Source organism: Pinus tabuliformis, chromosome 1_2, assembly GCF_031772625.1.
Source record: "Pinus tabuliformis cultivar Carrire ecotype Pingquan chromosome 1_2, CPIR1, whole genome shotgun sequence".
NCBI lineage: Eukaryota > Viridiplantae > Streptophyta > Pinopsida > Pinales > Pinaceae > Pinus > Pinus tabuliformis.
In genome coordinates this window covers 277,804,657-277,826,683 of record NC_142298.1, presented here as the reverse complement: position 1 = coordinate 277,826,683, position 22,027 = coordinate 277,804,657, and positions in this window count along the sequence as shown.

The following is a 22,027-nucleotide window of genomic DNA, read 5'->3' as shown; positions in this document are numbered from 1 at the left end:
ATCAGGTTGTTGATCATCTATAAGTAAAGGAGTTGGAACCTACTGATCATTACTAGGTCTTTGAAGAATTTGTAATTGTGGATTTCTTTTGTATTGACCTTGATTTTGATTTTGAGGTTGAGTTACTATCTCTTGAACTGTTCTAGGTTAAGTCTCAATCTTGGAAGTTCTATTGGATAGATTTCTAAGAAGTGAAGTGATCTCATCTATTTTAGAATCTTCAATTTTAGTCTTTGAAGAAGTAGAGGCCTCTTGACTAGATTTAAGCTTTCTTTGGGCCTTTTCCTCTTTAGCCTTTAAAGTGGCTGAGGCAGCCCTATTTGCTTCCACCTCTATAGCATTAGTTTGCATGTCTTCAAGAGTCCTTCAAGTTCTTTCTCTTAACATTACAACAAAATCATCTTCAAAGGCTTTTGAAAACCTAGATTTGGCTACTGCTACAGGGGGTTTGCAATCAGGGGGCATCTTATGATAAAGTTTGTTGAACCTTTTAATAAAATCAGATACAGGTTCACCAAAGTTTCTTTTAAGTTCTTCAAACTCAATCAAAGAGTAAAGAGCATCTTTCTTCACACCCCATTGGTTTTTTACTATATTCGTTAACTCTTCCCAAGACCTAATGGAATTTGCAGGTAACGACCTAAACCAGGTTCTCACATTTCCCTCAAGAGATTGAACAAACAACCTCATATAAACATTTTCTTGCTCAATGTTCATATTATCTACAAAATCTAGAAATGCTTGAAGATGGCCATCAGTTGAGGAACCATTTTCTCCATTATACCTAGGAATATGTTTTAAATATCCTGGAGGGAATGCATTCAGGTTTTGAGGTAAAACTAAAGTTGCATATCTAGCCTGTACAATAGGTTGGAATGCCATAGTAGAAGATGGTGTGTGAGATGTTTGTGTAGATGTTGAAGAAGAAGAAGAAGAGGGTGATAAAGAAGGTGTATACCTATGTGGAGGTGAGGAAGGAGGATATGAAGGAGGAGGAGATCTCCTATATGACTTTAAGGGAGTCTTAATAACTAAATTCTGAACCTATGACTAAATATCCTCTTTTGTTTAAAAGAGTGGATTTAAATATATAGAAAATGTCCCTTCAGGTTGTTTAGAAGTGGAAGGGAATGAATAAGTAGTGGGGGATATGAAGTCTGTAGGTTTGTATTCAGGTAAATGAACACCCAAGTTAGACTCAAATTTAGGTGATCCTATTGGTAGTGGGGGTTCTTGACATGTTTCAAGTGAGTGAATGAGGAAAGCTGATTTGAAATCAACTCCCTTGTCTAAAAGTTCAGAAACCCTATGTGATAATTGTGTCCAATATGGATTGGATGGAATGTTGCTATAGGGATCAAATGGTAATATATCTTCAGACTGCAATGCTGAAGAAGAAGAAGAAGGTTGAAGTTTTCTTTTGGAACTGGTCCTTCTCACTAGTTTTTCTGGATCTGACAGAGGACTAACTGTGTCAGATTCAGAGTGAGATCTAGAGTGCTTAAAAGGTGTCAGTTTGGCACAGTGGAGTCACCAAGTGAAGAATTTTGACCTATCTAGACCTTTATTCACCTTTAAAGGAATAGGATTTATATCATTGTCCCAAGAAAACTAATCAAATTCGAGTCCCCTGCAACAGCGTCAGATTGATGTTGTTCCTATGAGATGATAATGATCAATTGATCATGCCAGAGCATCTAAGATATTTGTTTTAGGGGTTTTGGTTTTGGTTTTTATGGAGGACCAATACATAGCAAAAACTTTAAGAATGATGTATTAACTCTTTTAGATATTACTAATAGATAATCAAAGGCCTACCTTTTAATTTCACACAGTGATTTGAATATATAAGGTGTGTAGAAAGAATAGTAAGGAGATATGATTAATTTAGATTTTAGACAGAAAGATAAATTATCATAAGTGGGAAAACCTTTGTCCAATGTTCAAAGTTAAACAAACTATGCTTAAAATTACATAAGATGCTGACAAGTTTATGATCTAGAGGGAGATTTTCAAACAGATAGTCCAATATCTCAGTCTCTTTATGATAGTAACTTCAGAAGGAATTTTAAGACTAACTGTAACACATTATTCTCACCTGATATCTCTGTAAAACTTAAACATATGCAAAATAAAAATAATGAATGAAACACATGAAAAACTTACAAAAGAAAATGAGACTGTATGACACCAAATTCAGAATCCTTTGTTTTATTATCAATGATATAGAAAAAGCTTGTACGTCAATGCTTTACAAAATTGCTTATGGAAAAGTAACACCTTTAATAACTCATAGAAGATATTTATTTATACAAAACAAAATATCCTAAACTAATTACAAGATAGCTTGAAAGAAGATAGGAAAGGAAAAACTAATGCATGATGTGTCCCTATTAGATAGAAGTTGTTGATGATTGTTCCTTCAAAATCTGTTGTTGTTGTCTTCTTGTTGGGATGAAAAGTTAATCAAGTGTTTCACACAATTGATGCCACCTTTTCTCACTAGGTATCTCGAGATTTACCATCCTTCTAAGTATCTCATCAACTTCGGTATATCCCTCAAAATTGGGCTTAGTGAGAAAAAGGTGTCCAACTTCATATTTGATGGTGAGATCAAAGCTCAAGGCTTCCAAAAACTCTTTGCTAGTAATCTGTCTTTTTATCCCTGCAAATTGACTGTTGTCTGCTACAATAGTATATAGTCTCTCACAGTAATCCTCCAATTTTATTAGCTGATCATTTGTTAACACTATCTCTAGTAACCCTTTCTTATGCAACATACTGAATTTAGAATGAAACCTTCTAACTGTAGTGTTCAAAGCTTCACATTTTGTTTTTAGTTGAGTTAACAGATTCTTCTTCACTAGGACTTTCTTAATTTCCAAAATAGTAGTTTTCTTATCTGGAATGTTCATCTCTTGTAACTGCTACCTAGTTTTAGAGTTTAGTACCATGATCATCCCTGATGCTTCTTTGGGTTTTGTGCCCAATGCTGCCTTCTGGGTCTCTATCTTTGCCCTGCATTTAGCAATTAGTTCTTGCTGCTCAAAAATAATTTGTATGGATGGCCATACTCCTGTTATAGAGTGGATAATTATCTAACCAGATGTCTTCTTTGGCTTGGGCCAAAGTGTCTGTCATTAGATTTTTTCTCTCCAATTGTTTAACCTTGAGCTCTGACCTATATGACTTTTGCATTTCCTCTACATACAAGGTATCATTTTTTACCTTTTGTGACTCCAGAGCTTGGAACTTCTGGAGTAACTTCTCATTTTGTTGTTTCTGTGCTTGTAGCTCCTGTGATAACCTTTTTGTTTCACCTGTTGCTGAAGATGAAGCAATGTCAGTAGGAGATGAGCTTAAATCTACACCTGTCATTGGAATGTTTGTCATTGAGGTCACAGCAAGTTGTGTTGTCTCTTTTTCCTTGAGAAGTTGTTCTATTTTCTCCTCCATTTTCTTTATCTATATGTCTTGCTCAATAATGAGCTTTAACGTCTCCTCCCTGTGTTATTCATTTTCTGCCATTTCTTTGGTCTGTGGATTCTCAGTTGAAGGTAGTTTCAACTGTTTTTTCAAGTTGTAATCTCCACATTCTTCTTTTGCAGTATTATTCAATTTCTTTACAGTCCTGGGGATCATATCCAATCTTGATAATGATATCTTCTAAAGATTTTAACTTGTTATCTTTAGACAAGGATGACATATTTTCAATCTTAAGTTATGACTGTACATTTGACAAAGCAGTTCTGAGCTTGGAAAGAGACATGGTAGTTGTAGTCATTGTTGAAAATAACATCTAACCTGATTGCCTATGCAAATCCATTTGATCAATGGGATGTATCTAGTTCACATCAAATGAGAAGATGTTCTTCTTGTAGTCTGTTGTGGATTTAGGAAATGTAATCTGAGCCTGCAAAAATGCCATTTGCATACTTCCTCTTTCCCTGTCGAAGGCAGAGAGAAGTCTATGCTGAGAAGTGGATGTTTGTTTCCAAAACTGACTATAAACTTGAGATTTAAGACTTTCATTCTTTTGTTTGGCTTCCAAAAATGTTAATAAGATATTAGTATCTCCTACTGAGCTGGTCTCAGTTGCTTGGATAATCTCCATAGGTTCAGTTGAAGAAGTAGAGGGAGGATTAGGATCAGTGGTCCCTCCCGATGAAACATATTCCAATTCTCCAAGATCAATTATCTCTGGTGGCTTGCTTCCTGATGACATTGACAGTCCAGTTTTCAACTTCTTTTGTAAGATATAGTACTCTTTACCTGGTTCTGTAGTTGATTGATTTTCCTCTCTGGCTCATCTATGCTGAGTACTTTGTGTAGTTGGAGTCTTTGTCTATGGAGGCTATATAGCCTGTTCATCAACTTCTATGAGAGTACCTTCAAACCATTGTTCCTGGTTCATATATTCTTCCAATTCTGGCCTGGGAGTATGTTTGTAAGGTGTTTCCTTCAACTGCACTCTAAGAGCTGAAATGATCCCAAAAGGATCATAACACCAAGTAAAGCTTGGTTGGAGGTTCATGTTTTTTAGTAATCTGTCTGCCTCTGTACCTACAGACCTAGTGTTACTGATCCAGGTGGATATTGGTGGCCACCTGCCAAGTCCACCTGGACCCCCACCATTGTCTCTCTCAGCATTTTCAGTTTCCTTAATTGTAGCACAACTTACTATTTTTAGCAGTTTTTCGGGTCCTGAACTTCCGGAGCCGTTTTGAGGCCCTAAACGACGTTTTTTGGGGAATCCGAGGGCAACATGGGTCCATGGAATGGACCGATGTTGCCCGTTCCAACAATGATAGTGCTCGGATAGATCTTTCTAATGAGCTATTGTACGCGTCAAACGGAGATCATATGCCAAAGTTACAACCCCGGGAAGTTGATGTACCAACTTACCCCCAAACGGGGCCCACAGTTTGGCGTTTCATCTCCTAGGGTTAGGTTTTGGAATGTTAAGGGTTTTCCATTGTTTCTCAACAATAAATAGGCCTTCGAGCCTCATTGTAACACAGTTCAGAGGCATGTAGCCATCACATCTCTTCTCAGAGATAAGCTACCATCGCCCTAGCTAGTTTATTTCCATTTCTGGTTGTAAGCATGTTTCAGTATTTTCCATTAATGAAATGAAGTATTATTTCCGCTGCATCTTTGTGTATATGGTTATCTCTGTAATTTGTTGCGTTCCTGTTTAAATCTGGATCAGTGGTATCAGAGCGGTCTGCTTTTTCTCTGTTTTTCTTTGCATGTCCCCAACAAGGTCGGGATATAAGGAGTTAGGGCTTGAACTGGTTGAACCTTTGCAAGACCAGCCTCGCAAATCCCGACGGCCTCCCATGGCGGACGAGAAGAAAGACGAGGGGGCAGGAGATCCCATCAAAATCTTGCTCGAAGAAGCCCTCGAGCGACAACGGAACGCGATGATGGACAGCTTTGCCCAGATCCTTCAGTGGCTACCCAGAAGCAACGCATCGGCTTCCAGCAGCTACTCTGGAAATGCCACACCCTTTAAGGTACAAGTTAATTTTGAAATCCCCATATTCGAGGGTCAGATAGACGCAGATGCCGTAGATAAATGGTTAAATCTGCTAGAGGGTTATTTTTCTGTTCATGAATTTTCGAGTCGGGAAAAGATTGTTTTTGCTCTCCTCAAAGCAGCCCCCCACGTCAAGGACTGGTGGGAAACCTACTGCGAGCAGAAGGATGAAAGTACTGGCTCACTATTTTCAGCCGCACCCACCTGGGATTCGTTCCGGGATGCCATCAAGGAGCAGTACTACCCTGTCGGGAGCTATGAGGATGAATACATAAAGTGGACCACGCTGCGGCAGGGAAGGGACCAAGACGTGTCGGAGTTCACCAATCTTTTCCATACCCTTCGCACAAAGTTGGGTATCAAGGATTCGGAGCAACATTTGATACTCAAATACCGTGGCTGCCTGCACAAGTACATCCAGGAAGAAATACAATTCCTAAACATCCCCTCGCTCGGCGCAGCATACCGGTATGCCGTCAAGGTCGAGCAGAAGTTTAAACAAAAGAAGCGAGACTTTGGATCTGCGAATCCAAAGCAGGGGAAAGGTGCCCCTAAACCACAGAACAAAGGACAAAGCCAAGGTGGGACAGCCCAAGACAACTAGCCGAAGCTGCAAGCAAAGAACAGCGCCGTGAAGCCGAGAAAGGACACTGGAAAATGGTGCGAGTTCCATAAGAGCTCCACTCACAACATAAGTGAGTGTTGGGCCAAGCAGTCACTGGTGGCTGAGCTAAAGGTTTCAGAATCAGATGCATGTTCCGACTCTGAGTTAGAACCCAATAAGGGGTATGAAAAAGGGAAGCAGATCATTGATGCGGACCCCAGCGCCACTGTTGCTACCGCAAAGATCCAGAAAAATGAACCCGAAGATCCAGAGGAGGAGGAGCGTCTCTTCCACTCCCAGATGTGGGTAAAGGGCTCCCCGATACAGTTCATTGTTGATAGCGGGAGTCAAAAGAAACTCATTTCGGCAGAGGTCGTGAAGCGGTTGGGCTTACCGACCACAGCTCATCCACAACCATACACCATTGGGTGGCTTCACCAAGGACGAGATCTTCGCGTGAGCCAGCAGTGTCGCCTTCCATACAACATCAAGCCCTTCACGGATGAGGTATTGTGTGACATTGCTCCCCTTGAAGTTTGTGATGTATTACTAGGACAACCATACTTGTGGAAGCGACATGCTGTGTATGAATCAAGGCCCTGTGCTGTTATTATTACATTGGGAAATAAGTTGTTCAGGATACCAGAGGTAGCACCACCTGCCGCCCTCTCTTTGATTACTGCAAAACAATGCAGTAAGATCATTTCCAAAACCAGGAAATTTGTTTTCCTGATGATACGCCCTCAAGGAAAGAAGAAGACAGTGGCCGCGGCCTCCAAACGGGGCCCCTCTGCACGACAACTACAGATGGACAAGATTGTGGAGGAGTACGAGGACATCTTCACCTCCCCGGCAGGGGTTCCTCTGCACTGTCAAGTCAAGCACTCCATCGATCTGACCCCAGGTGTGCCGCTACCCAATGGACCAATTTATCGGCGCTCCGTTCTGGAGAATGATGAAATCAAGAGGCAGATTCAGGAGCTCCTGCAGAAAGGTCACATCCGTCCGAGTTCATCGCCCTGTGGGAGCCCGATCGTGTTGGTACAGAAGAAGGATGGGACGTGGAGACTCTGTATTGACTATCGGGCGCTGAACAAGATCACTGTCCGTAATAGGTACTCGATCCCGCGAATTGATGACCTCCTAGACCAACTAAAGGGGGCGAAATATTTCAGCAAGATCGACCTGAAGTCGGGATATCACCAGGTACCAATCGAACCCTCTGATGTGTGGAAGACTGCCTTCAAATCCAAGGAGGGCCTCTTCGAATGGTTGGTCATGCCTTTCGGATTGACGAATGCTCCTGCAACCTTTATGAGGCTAATGGATGACATCTTGCGGCCATTCACCAACTCCTTTGTAGTAGTATACTTGGATGACATTCTGATCTTCAGCCAGAGTTGGGAAGAGCACCTCCACCACATCCGACAGGTTCTCCAAACACTGCGGCAACACAAGCTATGTGCCAATTTGGAGAAATGCACTTTTGGCATGACCCAGGTTCAATATCTGGGATACATCATTGATGAACAGGGGGTGCATGTCGATCCAGCCAAGATCCAAGTCATTCGGGATTGGCCCTCTCCAACCACTCTAACAGAGCTCCGCAGCTTTCTAGGTCTTGCCAACTTCTACCGCAGGTTTGTGTTGGGGTTTTCTCATATTTCTTGGCCCTTGAGTCAAGTCACCAAGGGCGGGGCGAAAGCAAAATTCTTTTGGTCTGAATCTCAACAGAAGGCATTCAGGGAGTTGAAGGATCGCCTCTGCACGGCACCAGTGCTCGCGTTACCAGATTTACAACAACCATTTGAGGTCGAGACAGATGCCTCTGACTATGCTATTGGGGCAGTCCTTACTCAACATGGACATCCAGTGGCATATCACAGTGAAACACTTTCAGACACAGTCCGGAAGTACCCCACTTATGATAAAGAGATGTATTCCATTGTACATGCCTGCCGACAATGGAAGCATTACATTTTGGGGAAGGAAACGGTCATCCACACAGACCACCGACCTCTGCAGTTCATACAGACCCAAGGGAAATTGCAGAATGATCGCCATCAGAAGTGGTCTACATACCTGCAACAGTTTCACTTGAATATCAAGTATAAAAAGGGCAGCACCAATAATGTTGCAGATTGCCTCAGTCGACCACCGATCATGGCGCTAACCACCGTGCTCAACTCTTGTGGGCACGAGACTTCTGATTGGCCACTTCTCTACAAAAGCGACCCAGAATTCGGCCACACATACCAGACACTCTTGGAGGGTCGGCAGGTTGCAGATTTTCACCTCCAGGATGCCCTATTATGCCACCTCGGTCACCTTTGTGTTCCTTCAAGCGAGCGTGCCAAGATGATTTGGGAAGCACACTACAGTCGGGCTGCTGGGCATTTCGGGGTCGAGAAAACAGTGGCAGTACTGCAAAATTATTTCTATTGGCTGAATCTTCGACAGGATGTTGGGAAGTACATCCGATCATGTACTGCCTGTGCCATTGCCAAACCGGCCATTAAGAAGCACGGCCTCTATACCCCGTTGCCTACCCCTAGTCGACCTTGGGAATCCATCTCCATGGATTACATGTCAGGCCTTCCTTCCACTAAGCATGGAAATGACTGTGTTTTTGTGGTCGTCGACAGGTTCTCAAAGATGGCCATTATGGTGGCCTGCAAGAAGAATATCACAGCAGAAGCCACTGCTAAACTCTTCTTTGAACGAGTGTGGGTGCACTTTGGGATCCCACAGTCTATCATCTCAGATCGGGACAGTCGGTTTCTCAGCACATTTTGGTCCAGTCTCTGGTCAATGCTGGACACCAAACTCACGAAGTCCACAGCCTTCCATCCTCAAACTGATGGCCAGACAGAGGTTGTCAATAGGATGATTGTGCACATTCTGCGCATGTATAACTCAAAGCATCCATGCACATGGGACGAGAGCCTCCCCTATGTTCAGCACAGCTACAACCGAGATCTTCACAGCTCCACTGGCCATAGCCCTTTTCAGGTGGGTTTGGGATTCCAGCCACTATGCCCCATTGATGTGGCCATGCCACTTGCAGCTACTCACATGAATTCAAGCTCATGTCCAGTCCGAAACAGATAAGGCCACCAGCTTCATTGAGCGCATCCAACATATTCGCCAGCAGGTCCATGACATTCTTGAGAAATCAAATGCCAAGTACAAGCAGCGACATGATCAACATCGGGTGCCACACAAGTTTCAGGTGGGCGACAAAGTCTGGTTGCATTTGCAAAAGGAACGCCTTACTGGAGCCTATCGGAAATTGAGACCACTCCGATATGGTCCTTACACCATTACTAAGGCTATGGGAGACAATGCATTTGAGCTCAGCATTCCCCCATTCCTTGGCCTGCACCCAGTGTTCAATGTGGACCGCCTTCGGCCATACTTTCCACCATTGCTAGACACATCCGACATTGCAGAACAGCTCAAACCCACAGAATTAAATCCAGATTGCATGGAACAAGCTGCAAATGATCGGATCATGGACACACAGATCAAGAACACTCGCCAACAGAATATCCAACTGTATCGAGTTGTCAAAGCAGGCCAACTCCTTCAGCAGGGCAAGTGGCTCACCAGGGAACAAGTTCAGCAGAAGTTTCCTCATCTCATGGAGGAGCTCAACGCAATGGGGACCATTGCTTCCTAAGGGGGGAGGAATGATCCAGGTGGATATTGGTGGCCACCTGCCAAGTCCACCTGGACCCCCACCATTGTCTTTCTCAGCATTTTCAGTTTCCTTAATTGTAGCACAACTTACTATTTTTAGCAGTTTTTCGGGTCCTGAACTTCCGGAGCCGTTTTGAGGCCCTAAACGACGTTTTTTGGGGAATCCGGGGCAACATGGGTCGTGGACCCATGTTGCCCGTTCCAACAATGATAGTGCTCGGATAGATCTTTCTAATGAGCTATTGTACGCGTCAAACGGAGATCATATGCCAAAGTTACGACCCCGGGAAGTTAATGTACCAACTTACCCCCAAACGGGGCCCATAGTTTGGCGTTTCATCTCCTAGGGTTAGGTTTTGGAATGTTAAGGGTTTTCCATTGTTTCTCAACAATAAATAGGCCTTCGAGCCTCATTGTAACACAGTTCAGAGGCATGTAGCCATCACATCTCTTCTCAGAGATAAGCTACCATCGCCCTAGCTAGTTTATTTCCATTTCTGGTTGTAAGCATGTTTCAGTATTTTCCATTAATGAAATGAAGTATTATTTCCGCTGCATCTTTGTGTATATGGTTATCTCTGTAATTTGTTGCGTTCCTGTTTAAATCCGGATCAATTACAGATGAAACTCCCTACTGTGGCTTTGAGTTTAAATTGTGATTTATTCTTGCCTGAGACAAAATGGACTTCATCCATATTTATCATTTTCTTAATGTATTCCAGTGAGAATATTCTCATTGGCACATACTTAGGAAGTTTGTATGGAGCCAACTCACTGCCATAGATCCTAATCTCAATGTAATTCTGGTATAGGTACCAGTCACCAGTCTTGGTCTGCTCTGATAGGTGCAATGTATTTTTAAATTCTTCTCCAATTTTGGGCTTTTCCTAAATGTTGAGTAATTGGAGAACTGGATGTATGAAAGAATCAATGAACTGAGAGAATGTAAAGTTATATGATCCTGCTCTTACTAACTCTATCCAGTGAATCAATGATTGATTCACTCACTGCTCATCTTGTCTGTTCAATTGAATGGGCAATAGATCTCCCTATTGAAACTAAATTAAATGGATTACGACTGAAATGTACCTGAAAACTCATTGAGTGGTCAAATTCATAAACTGTTCATGTATATTATCAGCCAAAAAGTGGCTATAATTATACATGAAGACATGTTGATATTCTTTGCTAAAAATGGAAAAGAATCCAAGGATGGATTCATCAACAACTTTGTCATTTTCATAGCCTAGGAGGTATGATAACAAAGAGATAATATGTCTAGTAGCTTAATGGAACATGGAAGATGAATATGGAAGATAAGAGCTCTCTGTGGGAAGGTAAGTTTATTGTAGAGGTCCATGAGAGATGCAGGTGAGAAATGGCCAAGGGAATTAGATGGAGGTATCATTAACATCTGGTTTATGCTCTGAGCAGTGATGGTAATCAAGATTTTTCCATCCTGAGTCATCACAATTCTTTGCACAGGGTCATACCTGACTTGACACCAAGAGATTAAATCAGGAAAGTGAAGGATCTTAGGAAAAGAATATAATGGCAGAAGTGTCTCCCAGAAGCGAATGGGGTTCTCTTTATCAACATATTTGAGTTTTAACCATGAATGTAATTCATCAAAATCGAATTCACATTCACAGGCGTTGATCTTAAAAAGGGAATCTACAAGGGCCATATGATCCATATCAAGGGAGACTGTGGAGGGATTCCATTCTTCAGTAGTCTTTTGTATCTTTGCTTTAGGAGCCAAAACTGTTGTAGGGGAAATTCAGAAGATGTTTTAATCTAAAATTGATGATAGTGGTAAAAATACACAGAGCGACAAATGGTGCCTTTGGTTTATGGATGGAAGCGAAAAGTGGCAAAGATTGGAGCCATGGAGGATTTATAGGTTCAATTGGGTTCAACTAACTGTTTAGATCTAGCCGTAGGCAATCAATTTGTAGGAGAAATGTGAATTAATTCTTAATGGATGTTTAAATGGATAATCAGGAACAACAACAGCTTTGGATCATATGGGAAATGGTATTATAACGTGGCGGGTGGTGAATGGGTAAGTGAAAACAGATGGATGATGTGGAGGTTCATGATTGGATAGAAGATAACGGATGCATAAGGCATGGGAGAATTCAACAATCGGATGGAAGAAAACCAGAAGCGGATTTCGGGGGGGGGCATAATGATTTGTGGTTTCGTGCCTTAAGGGTCCGAAACATTTTGGAGGTGCCACGTTGCAAAAAGAAGCAGCCATGAAAACTACTTTTTGGACCCTGCCCCCTCACATTAATGTGAAACAGCCAACGAGGGGCCGAAAGGCTTCCTCCATCGTTGATCCGGGCAGAGTGAAGGATCTTCGTTTAAAAGTACGTGTTAATTATCGTCGCCTGATGTGGCGTTTTGTCATTTTCGCCAATACAACAAAAGTGTCATTTGTCACTTATTTTATAAGGTCATCAAGATTTATTACAACAATTAAATAATAATTAAAGAACTTAAGCATGCTTAATCAAATGGACATTTTCAAAGGTGCATTTGAGCTAGCAACCTTAATTTATTTTCTAAGCAAATATTTTTCTTTTGTTTCTTATCTATCATTTTCATTTTGCCTTCCCTTTTTAGAGAAACTACCCTATCACTTTATTTGATATGGACTTGCAATAATAATCACTCCCAACATTTTTATTTTCCATCTTGTTTTTGGTCCATATCCTAACTCATCTTTTTTTGTATGGCATTTTGATTTTTTCATCTAATATCTAACTTATCAAAAACAAGAATGTTACAACAGGTGGTAGACCCCATATCTACAGTTCTTAGGAGGCACATACAGTTAGTGATGTTAGTCATAGCATTCCTTGGATCTATGCAGCTATGGACAACAGGCAGGCTGATCATCAAGCATCGATCATTGAGAGGGATGGTAAGCTTTGTGATCAAGTTGTTTATATTTTTATTGATCTTGGATCTAACTATAGTTATATTACTCCTGACCTAGTGAATAAATGTGGTTTGAGAAAATAAGTACATGCATAAAATTGGTTGCTACAGTTGTCTACAGGTACAAAGAAGTGATTTCACCATTGGGTAAGAGCTTGCGCATTTGAGTTAACTGGTATGCCTATAGAAGCGCATTTGAATGTATTTCCATTGGGTTCGTATAGTATGATTTTCGGTATGGATTGGATATACCTTCACAGAACCAAAGTGGATTGATTTGACAAGGCCATTGAGTTTGTGGAAGATAGTAGGGAAAATAGGACTTTGCAGGGGAAGAAGAAGCCTACGTCATTAAGGATGGTTACTGCTATGCAGGCTAAGCGTAGTTGCCGAAAAGGTTGTGTGATGTTTGCAGTGCACATTTCCAGTGACAAGGATAAGGAGGTTGAGGACACCGATGTGTTGAGAAGGTACCCAGTTTTGCAACCATTTTAGGATGTATTCCCTGAGGACATTATAGAGTTTCCACCTCAGAAGGAAGTAGACTTTTCTATTGAGTTAGTGCCAAGGGCAGCCCCAACATCGAAAACACCTTATAGGATGAGCACACCTGAGTTGGTAGAGTTGAAGTTGCATCTAAAGGAGATGTTGGACAAAGGATATATTAGACCTAGTGTATCACCTTGGGGTGCACCAGCATTGTTCGTAAAGTAGAAATATGGTACTCCTAGATTGTGCATTGACTACAAACAACTGAACAAAGTAACGATCAAGAACAGGTACCCATTTCCGAGGATTGATGATTTGTTTGATCAGTTGAAGGGAGTAGCAGTGTTCTTTAAGATTGACATGAGATCGGGATACCATCAGGTATGCATCAAGGAAGAGGATATCTTCAAGGCTGCGTTTAGGACCAGGTGTGAGCATTATGAGTTTGTTTTCATTCCATTTGGTTTAACTAATGCTCCAGCTACATTGATGTGTTTGATAAATAGTGTGTTGCGTACTTACCTAGAAAAGTTTATTATGGTATTCATTGATGACATATTGGTATTCTAAAAATGAGGAAGAGCATGTCGAACATTTAGCAACAGTGTTGAGGTTGCTAAGAGAGCATTAGTTGTATGCTAAGCTTAGAAAGTGCATATTCTTTCAGAATGAGGTACATTATTTGGGGCAAGTTGTCTCCAAGGATTGCATAGCAGTGGATCTCAAAACGATAAGGGCTATCATGGAATGGGAAGCTCCTAAGAATATGGATAAGGTGACATCATTTATGGGATTGGAAGAATACTATAGGAGGTCCATCCGGAAATTCTCACGCATTGCATATCCTATCACATCATTGCAGAGGAAAGGTAAGAAGCTTGAATGGACAGAAGAATGTGAAGCTAGTTTTGAGCAGCTTAAGCAATTGTTGACACATGCACCAGTGCTAAATATTGTGGATCCAGACAAGGAGTTTGTAGTGTGTACATACGCTTACAAGGGAGGACTTCATGGAGTTCTCATGAAAGAAGGATAGCTAGTGTTTTATGAGTCATGGAAATTGAGTGAGCACAAGAAGAACTACCCAACACATGACCTTGAGTTAGCAATGATCATACATGCATTGAAGATGTGGAGGCACTATCTTCTTGGCAGGAGATTTTTATTGATGGGCGATCATAGTGGGTTGAGGTATTTGTTTGACCAACTGAATCTAAATGCCAAGAAAGCTAGATGGTTGGCTACCCTTAGTGAGTTTGACTTCGAGATCAGATACATCAAAGGGAAGGAGAACCAGGTTGCAGATGCTCTTAGAAGGAAGGTACAGGTAAATCATATAGAAGCTATGAGCTCTTATGGGATAGAGTTACAGGATAGGATCTTGCAGGCAGGACAGCGGGATGAAAAATACATGGAGATTATGCACAGGTTACAGTAGAGCACAAGTACAGGTACAGGTGATCAGGATGCAGATTATCATCTCATGGTAGATGGTTTGGTGAGGTTTCGAGACAGGATCTATGTGCCGAATTGCAGTGAGCTAAAGAAGCTTATCTTGAGGGAATTTCATGCCAAGCCATACTTGGGTCATCTAGGATATCAAAAGGCGTTGACAGCAGTAAATAAGTCCTACTATTGGTTGAATCTGAAGAGAGAAGTGGAAAAATTCATGGCTAGATGTTTAGATTGTCAGCAGGTAAAGGCAGAATGCAAGCATCCAGGTGGTGTACTACAGCCTATTGAGATTCTAGAATGGAAATGGGAGTTCATTTCCATGGATTTCATCACAATTATTCCAAGGACAATAAAGTAGCGTGATTGTATTGTGGTCATGGTTGACAGGTTGAACAAGGTAGCTCACTTCATTCCAATGAAGACTCCATATTCATCTAGTGAGGTAGCATAGGTGTTCATCAGAGAGATAGCGATACTGCATGGTGTCCCAAAGAATATTGTGTCAGACAAGGATGCGAAATTCACTTCCAAGTTTTGGAAGGAGTTATTTGCAGGCTTGGGCACAGAGTTGGCCTTCAATACAGTTTATCATCCACAAACAAATGGAAAAATAGAGAGGGTCAACAGGATCTTGGAGGATAAGTTGAGGATGTACATGATGCACCAACAATGGAAATGGGAGGAGTATCTTCCTTTGGTTGAGTTTGCATACAACAATGGTTATCAAGAGTCATTAAGGATGAGTCCTTTCGAGGCATTATATGGGCAGAGTTGTAATTATCCCATCAGCTGGAGTGATCTAGTGAAGAGGGTACTTATTGGACCGAATATGCTAGTAGACATGGAGCAGGAAATGCAGGTTATAAAGAGGAATATAAAGGCACCGTAGCATAGGCAGAAGAGTTATGTGTCTCAGCACAGGGTATTCAAGGAGTTTCAGGTTGGGGAGCATGTATATTTGCACATCAAACCCAAGAAAATCTCTTTGAGGATTGGTTCATGTTCCAAGTTGGCACCATGGTATTGCGGGCCTTTTGAGATCCTTGAGAGGATTGGACCAGTGGCATATCGACTTGCACTACCTCCAACAGTGAAATTCCATGATGTTTTCCATATTTAATTGCTTAAGAAGTATATAAAGTTTGTTGATCATGTTATTGATTGGTTTGTATTGTAGATGGAGAAAGAAGGAGAGTTCCAGTCGGAGCCTCAGTGCATATTGCACTAGAAACATCTCATGCTCAAGAAAAGAGCCATAGAGCAAGTTATAGTGCAGTGGAAGCACTTTGGACCTAAAGAAGCTACATGGGAGATGGTGGATCAGATGCGGACCCTATATCCTTCATTGTTTGTCAGTTGAGGCAAAGCAGTTTTGGTTTGATGTTTGGTATATGTTTTCCTTATGTCTTTGGTATTTTTATATGCATATATATATATATATATATATGGATGTAAATACCACCATGAGCTAAGTTATAAAGCTCCAATAAGCGGTATGGTTGTTATCTGGTCATGATGTTTTGCTTTGAGCAGGTCTTTCATTGTAAATACTGCAATGAGTTAAGTTATAAAGATCCATGTGCAGTATGTTTGCTTTTCAACAGTTTTTCTGAGGTCATGGTACGACTTAACACAGAGGACGGTGTTCCCCAAGCGGGAGGGTTCTGTAATAGCCCTGGTAAAAAGTTCATGTAGTAAAAGTTAATAAAAGAAAAATAACACCATGGTTAAGGGACACTTATTCCAAGCCGAATGTTTGGAAAGATATCCTAGTGGGCATCACTGGATGTGCATTTTGGCTAAGGAAAATTGGCAAAGGCTAAGGCAAAAAGGCATTTTGGCACATTTATTTATGAAAATAAAGGAAATTAGGAGAAAAGTAAGGTTAAAGGTCACGGGTTGCATGTGAGGAGGAAATTGAAGGAAAATAATGGAAAATGAAGAAATTAGAGGCCTCATCAATAAAAAGGTTTATGAGGATCAGTTCATGGCTTTTGTCAAGTTCAAGTGTGGAGCTCTCTCATTATTCTCTCTATATCTCACTCTCTTGGTCACTTAGATTTTTCTTGGAGCCCTCTAACTTTGGATCAAGGAAGGAAAAGCAAGCAAGCAAGGAAAAGCAAGAAAAAGGAAAGGGAAAGCAAGCAAGGATCAAGGAAAGGAAAGCAGGATCAAACAGCTTCAACAAGAATACTTGCAGGTAACCTTTTGCATGTGTAATTTCCTAGTTGGTTTGGCAATGCATGGCTTTGCATGTTGGTGTATAATTCTCTTGTTGTCAGTGGCATGGTTTTGTCGGGTTATGATAGTGGTTTTCACCCTAGCCTTGCCTTTTTCTGGATGCCATGGTATGTTGGGATGTTTATTTCGGGTTTTGAGCTTTGGTTTGCTAGATGGATTTCGAAATTCAGGGCAGAGGTCATCTCAAGTTCCATTCCAAAAGGCCTAGGAATCCCTTAACTGGTTTTTTTTTAGATACACGGTAAAGCCTGAGGGAGATGTCTTGGTTTAGGGCCTAGTTATCTGGGTTTGGATTGCGGTAAATCCTGAGAAACAAGGAGATAGAAAATTCCTCAAGGATAGTGATGGATTCCGAATGGAATTCCAAGTTCTCTTCGATTGTGATCGGAGCACCAGTTTTGGTGTGGTCATGGTTTGATGAGGGTGGAGGTAGTTTAACCTCTGGATTCCCTTGGTTGTTCTTGGATTGGTTGTTTTATGAGATTCCACATTCATGCTTGGAATATGGCACGAGGGTGACTAGATGGAAGATAGATTTGGTTCAGCCATGTCTATGATCGAGTGGTACCTGGAAGTCTCAAACCTGGTTGAATTTGCCTATGATTAATAAAAGCTAAGTTCTCTTACTTTTGCACTAATTTATATGTGGATTTAATGGATGTCTTATCTTTGATATATACATGGTTTTATGTTGGTTATAAGCATGGTTAAATGATCGGTTCATGTCATGGTTATTTCATGTATTTACTTGTAACTATTAAATGGATGGATGCAAAACCTAATTGATGATGTAGTAGTTCAATGGAGAAGGAGGTGACCCTTCTCATTATGTTTCATAAGTTGTTTCAATCATTTATGCTCTGTCTTGTATCCTAGACCTATAGGCTGCATTGATGCCAAGTGTTTGACATAATGTTAGTCCCATTTGGGGATACTAAGGCCTAATCCTGAGGTTGATTTTGATTTATCAGCATTGTGATCATGTCTTTAATGAATTCTAAAGTTTGGAGAAAGTTCTGGGAAGGGGTCGGGATTATGGGCTAGAAAAGTGGCTTAAATCTCGGGGTCGCTGGCACATAACTGGAAATTTTGGTCCACATTTGTTGGCAGACAAGCCCGTGAGAGTGAATTTAGGTTGTTGGTCACTCCCTTGCCCATAGAATGAGAGTGACTATGGCCTAAGAGATCCAGAATAATAGTGGGACCCAGGAAAAGGCTATCTGAGTGGCTGACTTGTCTCCTGGGGGTTCTGTTGATGATGTTGGATGACTGTGTGTGATGTTTAGTCGATTCTACTTCCTTAAGGTCACATAGGAGGTCGAATTAGATCATAGTATCCTCTCATTTCATGTTTACCGCAGTTGGCATGGTTACTTTAGGTATACATGGGAGGGGGTGTTACACCTTGGAAAACCTGTAATGAAATCCATGGAAATGACCTCCCATTTCCATTTTGGAATCAAAATAGGCTATAACAAACCAGTTGGGTGCTTACAGTCAACTTTCACCTGCTGAAAATTCAAGCATTTAGCAACAAACTTTGCCACTTCCTTCTTTAGATTTGGCCAATAGTAGAAATTCTTCACCATTTTCAATGTCTTCTGATATCCTGGGTGACCTAAATATGGCTTGTCATGAAACTCCCTCAAGATAAGATTCTTGAGCTCACTGTCATCTGCCACATAGACCTTGTCCCTAAATCTGACCAAACCATCTGTTGTGAGACAATAATCCACACCTTGTTCACCTATTCCCTATTGTAACATGTGTTTAATCTCCTTATACCTATCATCATGTTCTCCTTCCTATAATTTCTAACCCTCTAAATTTGTCCCATGCGAGCTCACAGTTGCAACATCATTTAACTACACTAAGGGTGGCCAACCATTTAGTTTGTCTAGCATTTAGATTTGGTTAGTCAAATAGGTACCTCAGCCCACTATGATCACTCATCAATACAAACCTCCTGCTAAGAAGATAGTGCCTCCACATCTTCAATGCATGAATTATCGTTTCCAACTCAAGTTCATGAGTCATATAAATTTGTTAATGCTCATTCAGTTTCCTTGACTCACAACATACCACCTGTGCCTCCTGCATCAGAGCTCCACCAAGTCCTCTCTTGCAAGCATCTATGCAAACCACAACCTATTTATCTGGATCTCCAATCTTTAACACTGGAGCATTTTTCAACAACTGCTTCAACTACTCAAAACTTGTTGCACATTCTTCTGTCCACTAAAATTTCTTTCCTTTCCTCTGCAAGGATGTAATAGGATATGTGGTCCGTGATAAGTTTTTGATAAACCTCTTATAGTAACTTGTTAGCCCCATGAATGATCTGACCTGATCAACATTCTTAGGAGTTTCCCACTCTATGATAGCCCTTATCTTTTCTGGGTCCGCTGCAATTCCTTCCTTGGAAACAACATGTCCCAAGTAATGTACCTGTTTTTGAAAGAAATTGTGTTTGATAAGCCTTGCATACAACCTATGCTCTCTTATAAATCTCAATACTTCTTCTAAGTGTTCGGCATGCTCTTCCTCATTCTTAGAATATATCAATATATCATCAATGAATACATTAACAAACTTGTCCAAATAAGGACGCAACACACTATTCATTAATCACATAAAAGTAGTTGGAGCATTAGTCAAACCAAATGAAACTCAACAAACTCATAATGCCTATACCTAGTCTAGAAAGCAGTCTTGTAGATGTCCTCTTCTTTGATGCATACCTGGTGGTATCCTGATCTGAACTCAAATCAATCCTTTAGAACATTGTGTCTCCCTTCAGCTAGTCAAAATATCATCAATCCTTAACAACGGATACCTGTTCTTGATGGTTACCTTGTTCAGATGCCTGTAATCAATACATAACCTGATTGCACCATCCTTCTTCTTCATAAACAAAATTGGTGCACCCCAAGGCAAACACACTTGGCCTAATGTATCTCGTTTCAAGCATTTCCTTCAACTACAACTTCAATTCCACTAGCTCTAGAGTGCTCATCTTGTGAGGTTCCTTTCATGTTGGTGTCCTCCCTGGTACCAACTGAATAGAAAAGTCCACTTCCCAGTGGGGGGACAACTATGAAATATCTACTGGAAACACATCCTAAAACTACTGGGGTACCTCTTGAATATTTCTACATCCTCAACATCCTTACCCCTACCACTGGAAATATGAACTGAAAACAGTACACACCCCTTCCTATGAATGCGCTTAGCTTGCATAGTTGTAACCATCCTCACCAATGTAGGATTCTTCTTTCCCTGCAAGATTCTATTTTTCCCATTATCATCCAGGCACTCATTATCCTTGTCATAGCAATCTACTTTATTCCTATGTAGGTACAACCAATCCTAACCCAAAATCATACTATATGACCCTAATGGAAGAACATTTAGATGTGTTGATGTAGGCATATCATTTATCTCAAATGCACAATCTCTTACCCAATGATGACCTCTCTTCTTAGTACCTATAGCCAACTGCACCAACCAAGACTCTACATGCACTTATTTTCTCAAACCACACTTATCCACCAGGTCAGGATTAACATAACTATAATTAGATCCAGGGTCAATCAAAATAGAAACAACTTGACCACAGAGCTTACCTTCCATCTCAATAATGAATGCCTAGTGAATTACATGCTTGTTGTCCACAACTACATAAATCTGAGGAATATTATGGCCCATATCCCCAACCATTTGTGCCTCCTGAACACTGTAGATCTGAAGCCTTGGACAATCCTTCTTGCAATGATATTTTCCACATATCCAACACTACAATGGTCCCCTATTTTGCTACTCTTTAGGCTACAACCCATGTCCCTTCTAAACTACATTGAAATTCTTGTAAGGAGAAACATTTTCTTTCTCACCTGCATCCTGAGGTATTCCCCGCTTTAGTGGCCACTTCCCTTTCACTTTCTCACTTCCCTTCAAATCACGCTTAGGCTCAAAATTATGCTTTGACTACTCATAACAATGCTTCAGTTTCCTAACAGCTTCCTCCAATGACCGAGGCTCATCAAACTGAATCTGGTCTTTATATGTTGTTGGAAACCCATTGATGAACCTTTGAATCTTTGCTTTCTCATCCTTGAGGTAAGACACATACCTCAACATCTCTAGGAACCTACTAGTATACTCATCATCTGTCATGGAACCCATCAACAACTCATAAAAATAGTTAGCTCTATCATCATAATACCTCTCAGATAGGTACTTATTCTTGAAGAGTCTCTCAAACTCATACGAAATCAACTTTTCTTCCCGAATTCCCTTGACATTGTTCACATCTTCTCGCCAGATATATGCCTTCCCTTTCAGACTAAAGGTGGGTATTTTGGCTTTCATGTTCTCTGAATAGATATGCAAACTAAAGAATTTATTCATCCCAAGCAACCATGCATCTTCATCTTGTGAATTCTTCATCTCTCCATCAAATGTAGGCAACTTGACTTTCTTGAACTCCTCAGGAAATTACTCACTCCTATAAGGATGATGGCAGTGACAACTATGGTGATGTCTTCAAGATGAGGAAATAAAGTGATACACATACAAACCAGTCCCCCCATGAGGTGTATCCAATGATCTTCAACCTCTGAATATGCCCCCTCTATCTAACCTGTATCATAACTGAGACATGCTACCATAGGCTCCATTAGTCTTCTTTTCTTGTTCTTGACTAATCCTCAACTTTCCTTGTCTCTACAAGTCTGACAAACTTTGAAGGATGACAACATTGACCTCTCCCTATTTTTCCTGAGCCCTTACAAGAATTTTCTGAATCTCAACCAACCTATCATTGTCGGCCTTGAACCTTCTAATATCTACACTCAAACTCCTAAATTTGTCTACTATATCATGAGAATACCCATCTCCTTGTTGCCCAACTGATCTTTAGGGAGAGTCACGTGATTTGTAGTCTACCATTTTTCTCGCCATCTTTGATTCTCTTCTTCGTGCAAGTGTACCATGTCACATAAACCAAAATAATACCATAACTAAAATCATACCTCGATGATGTT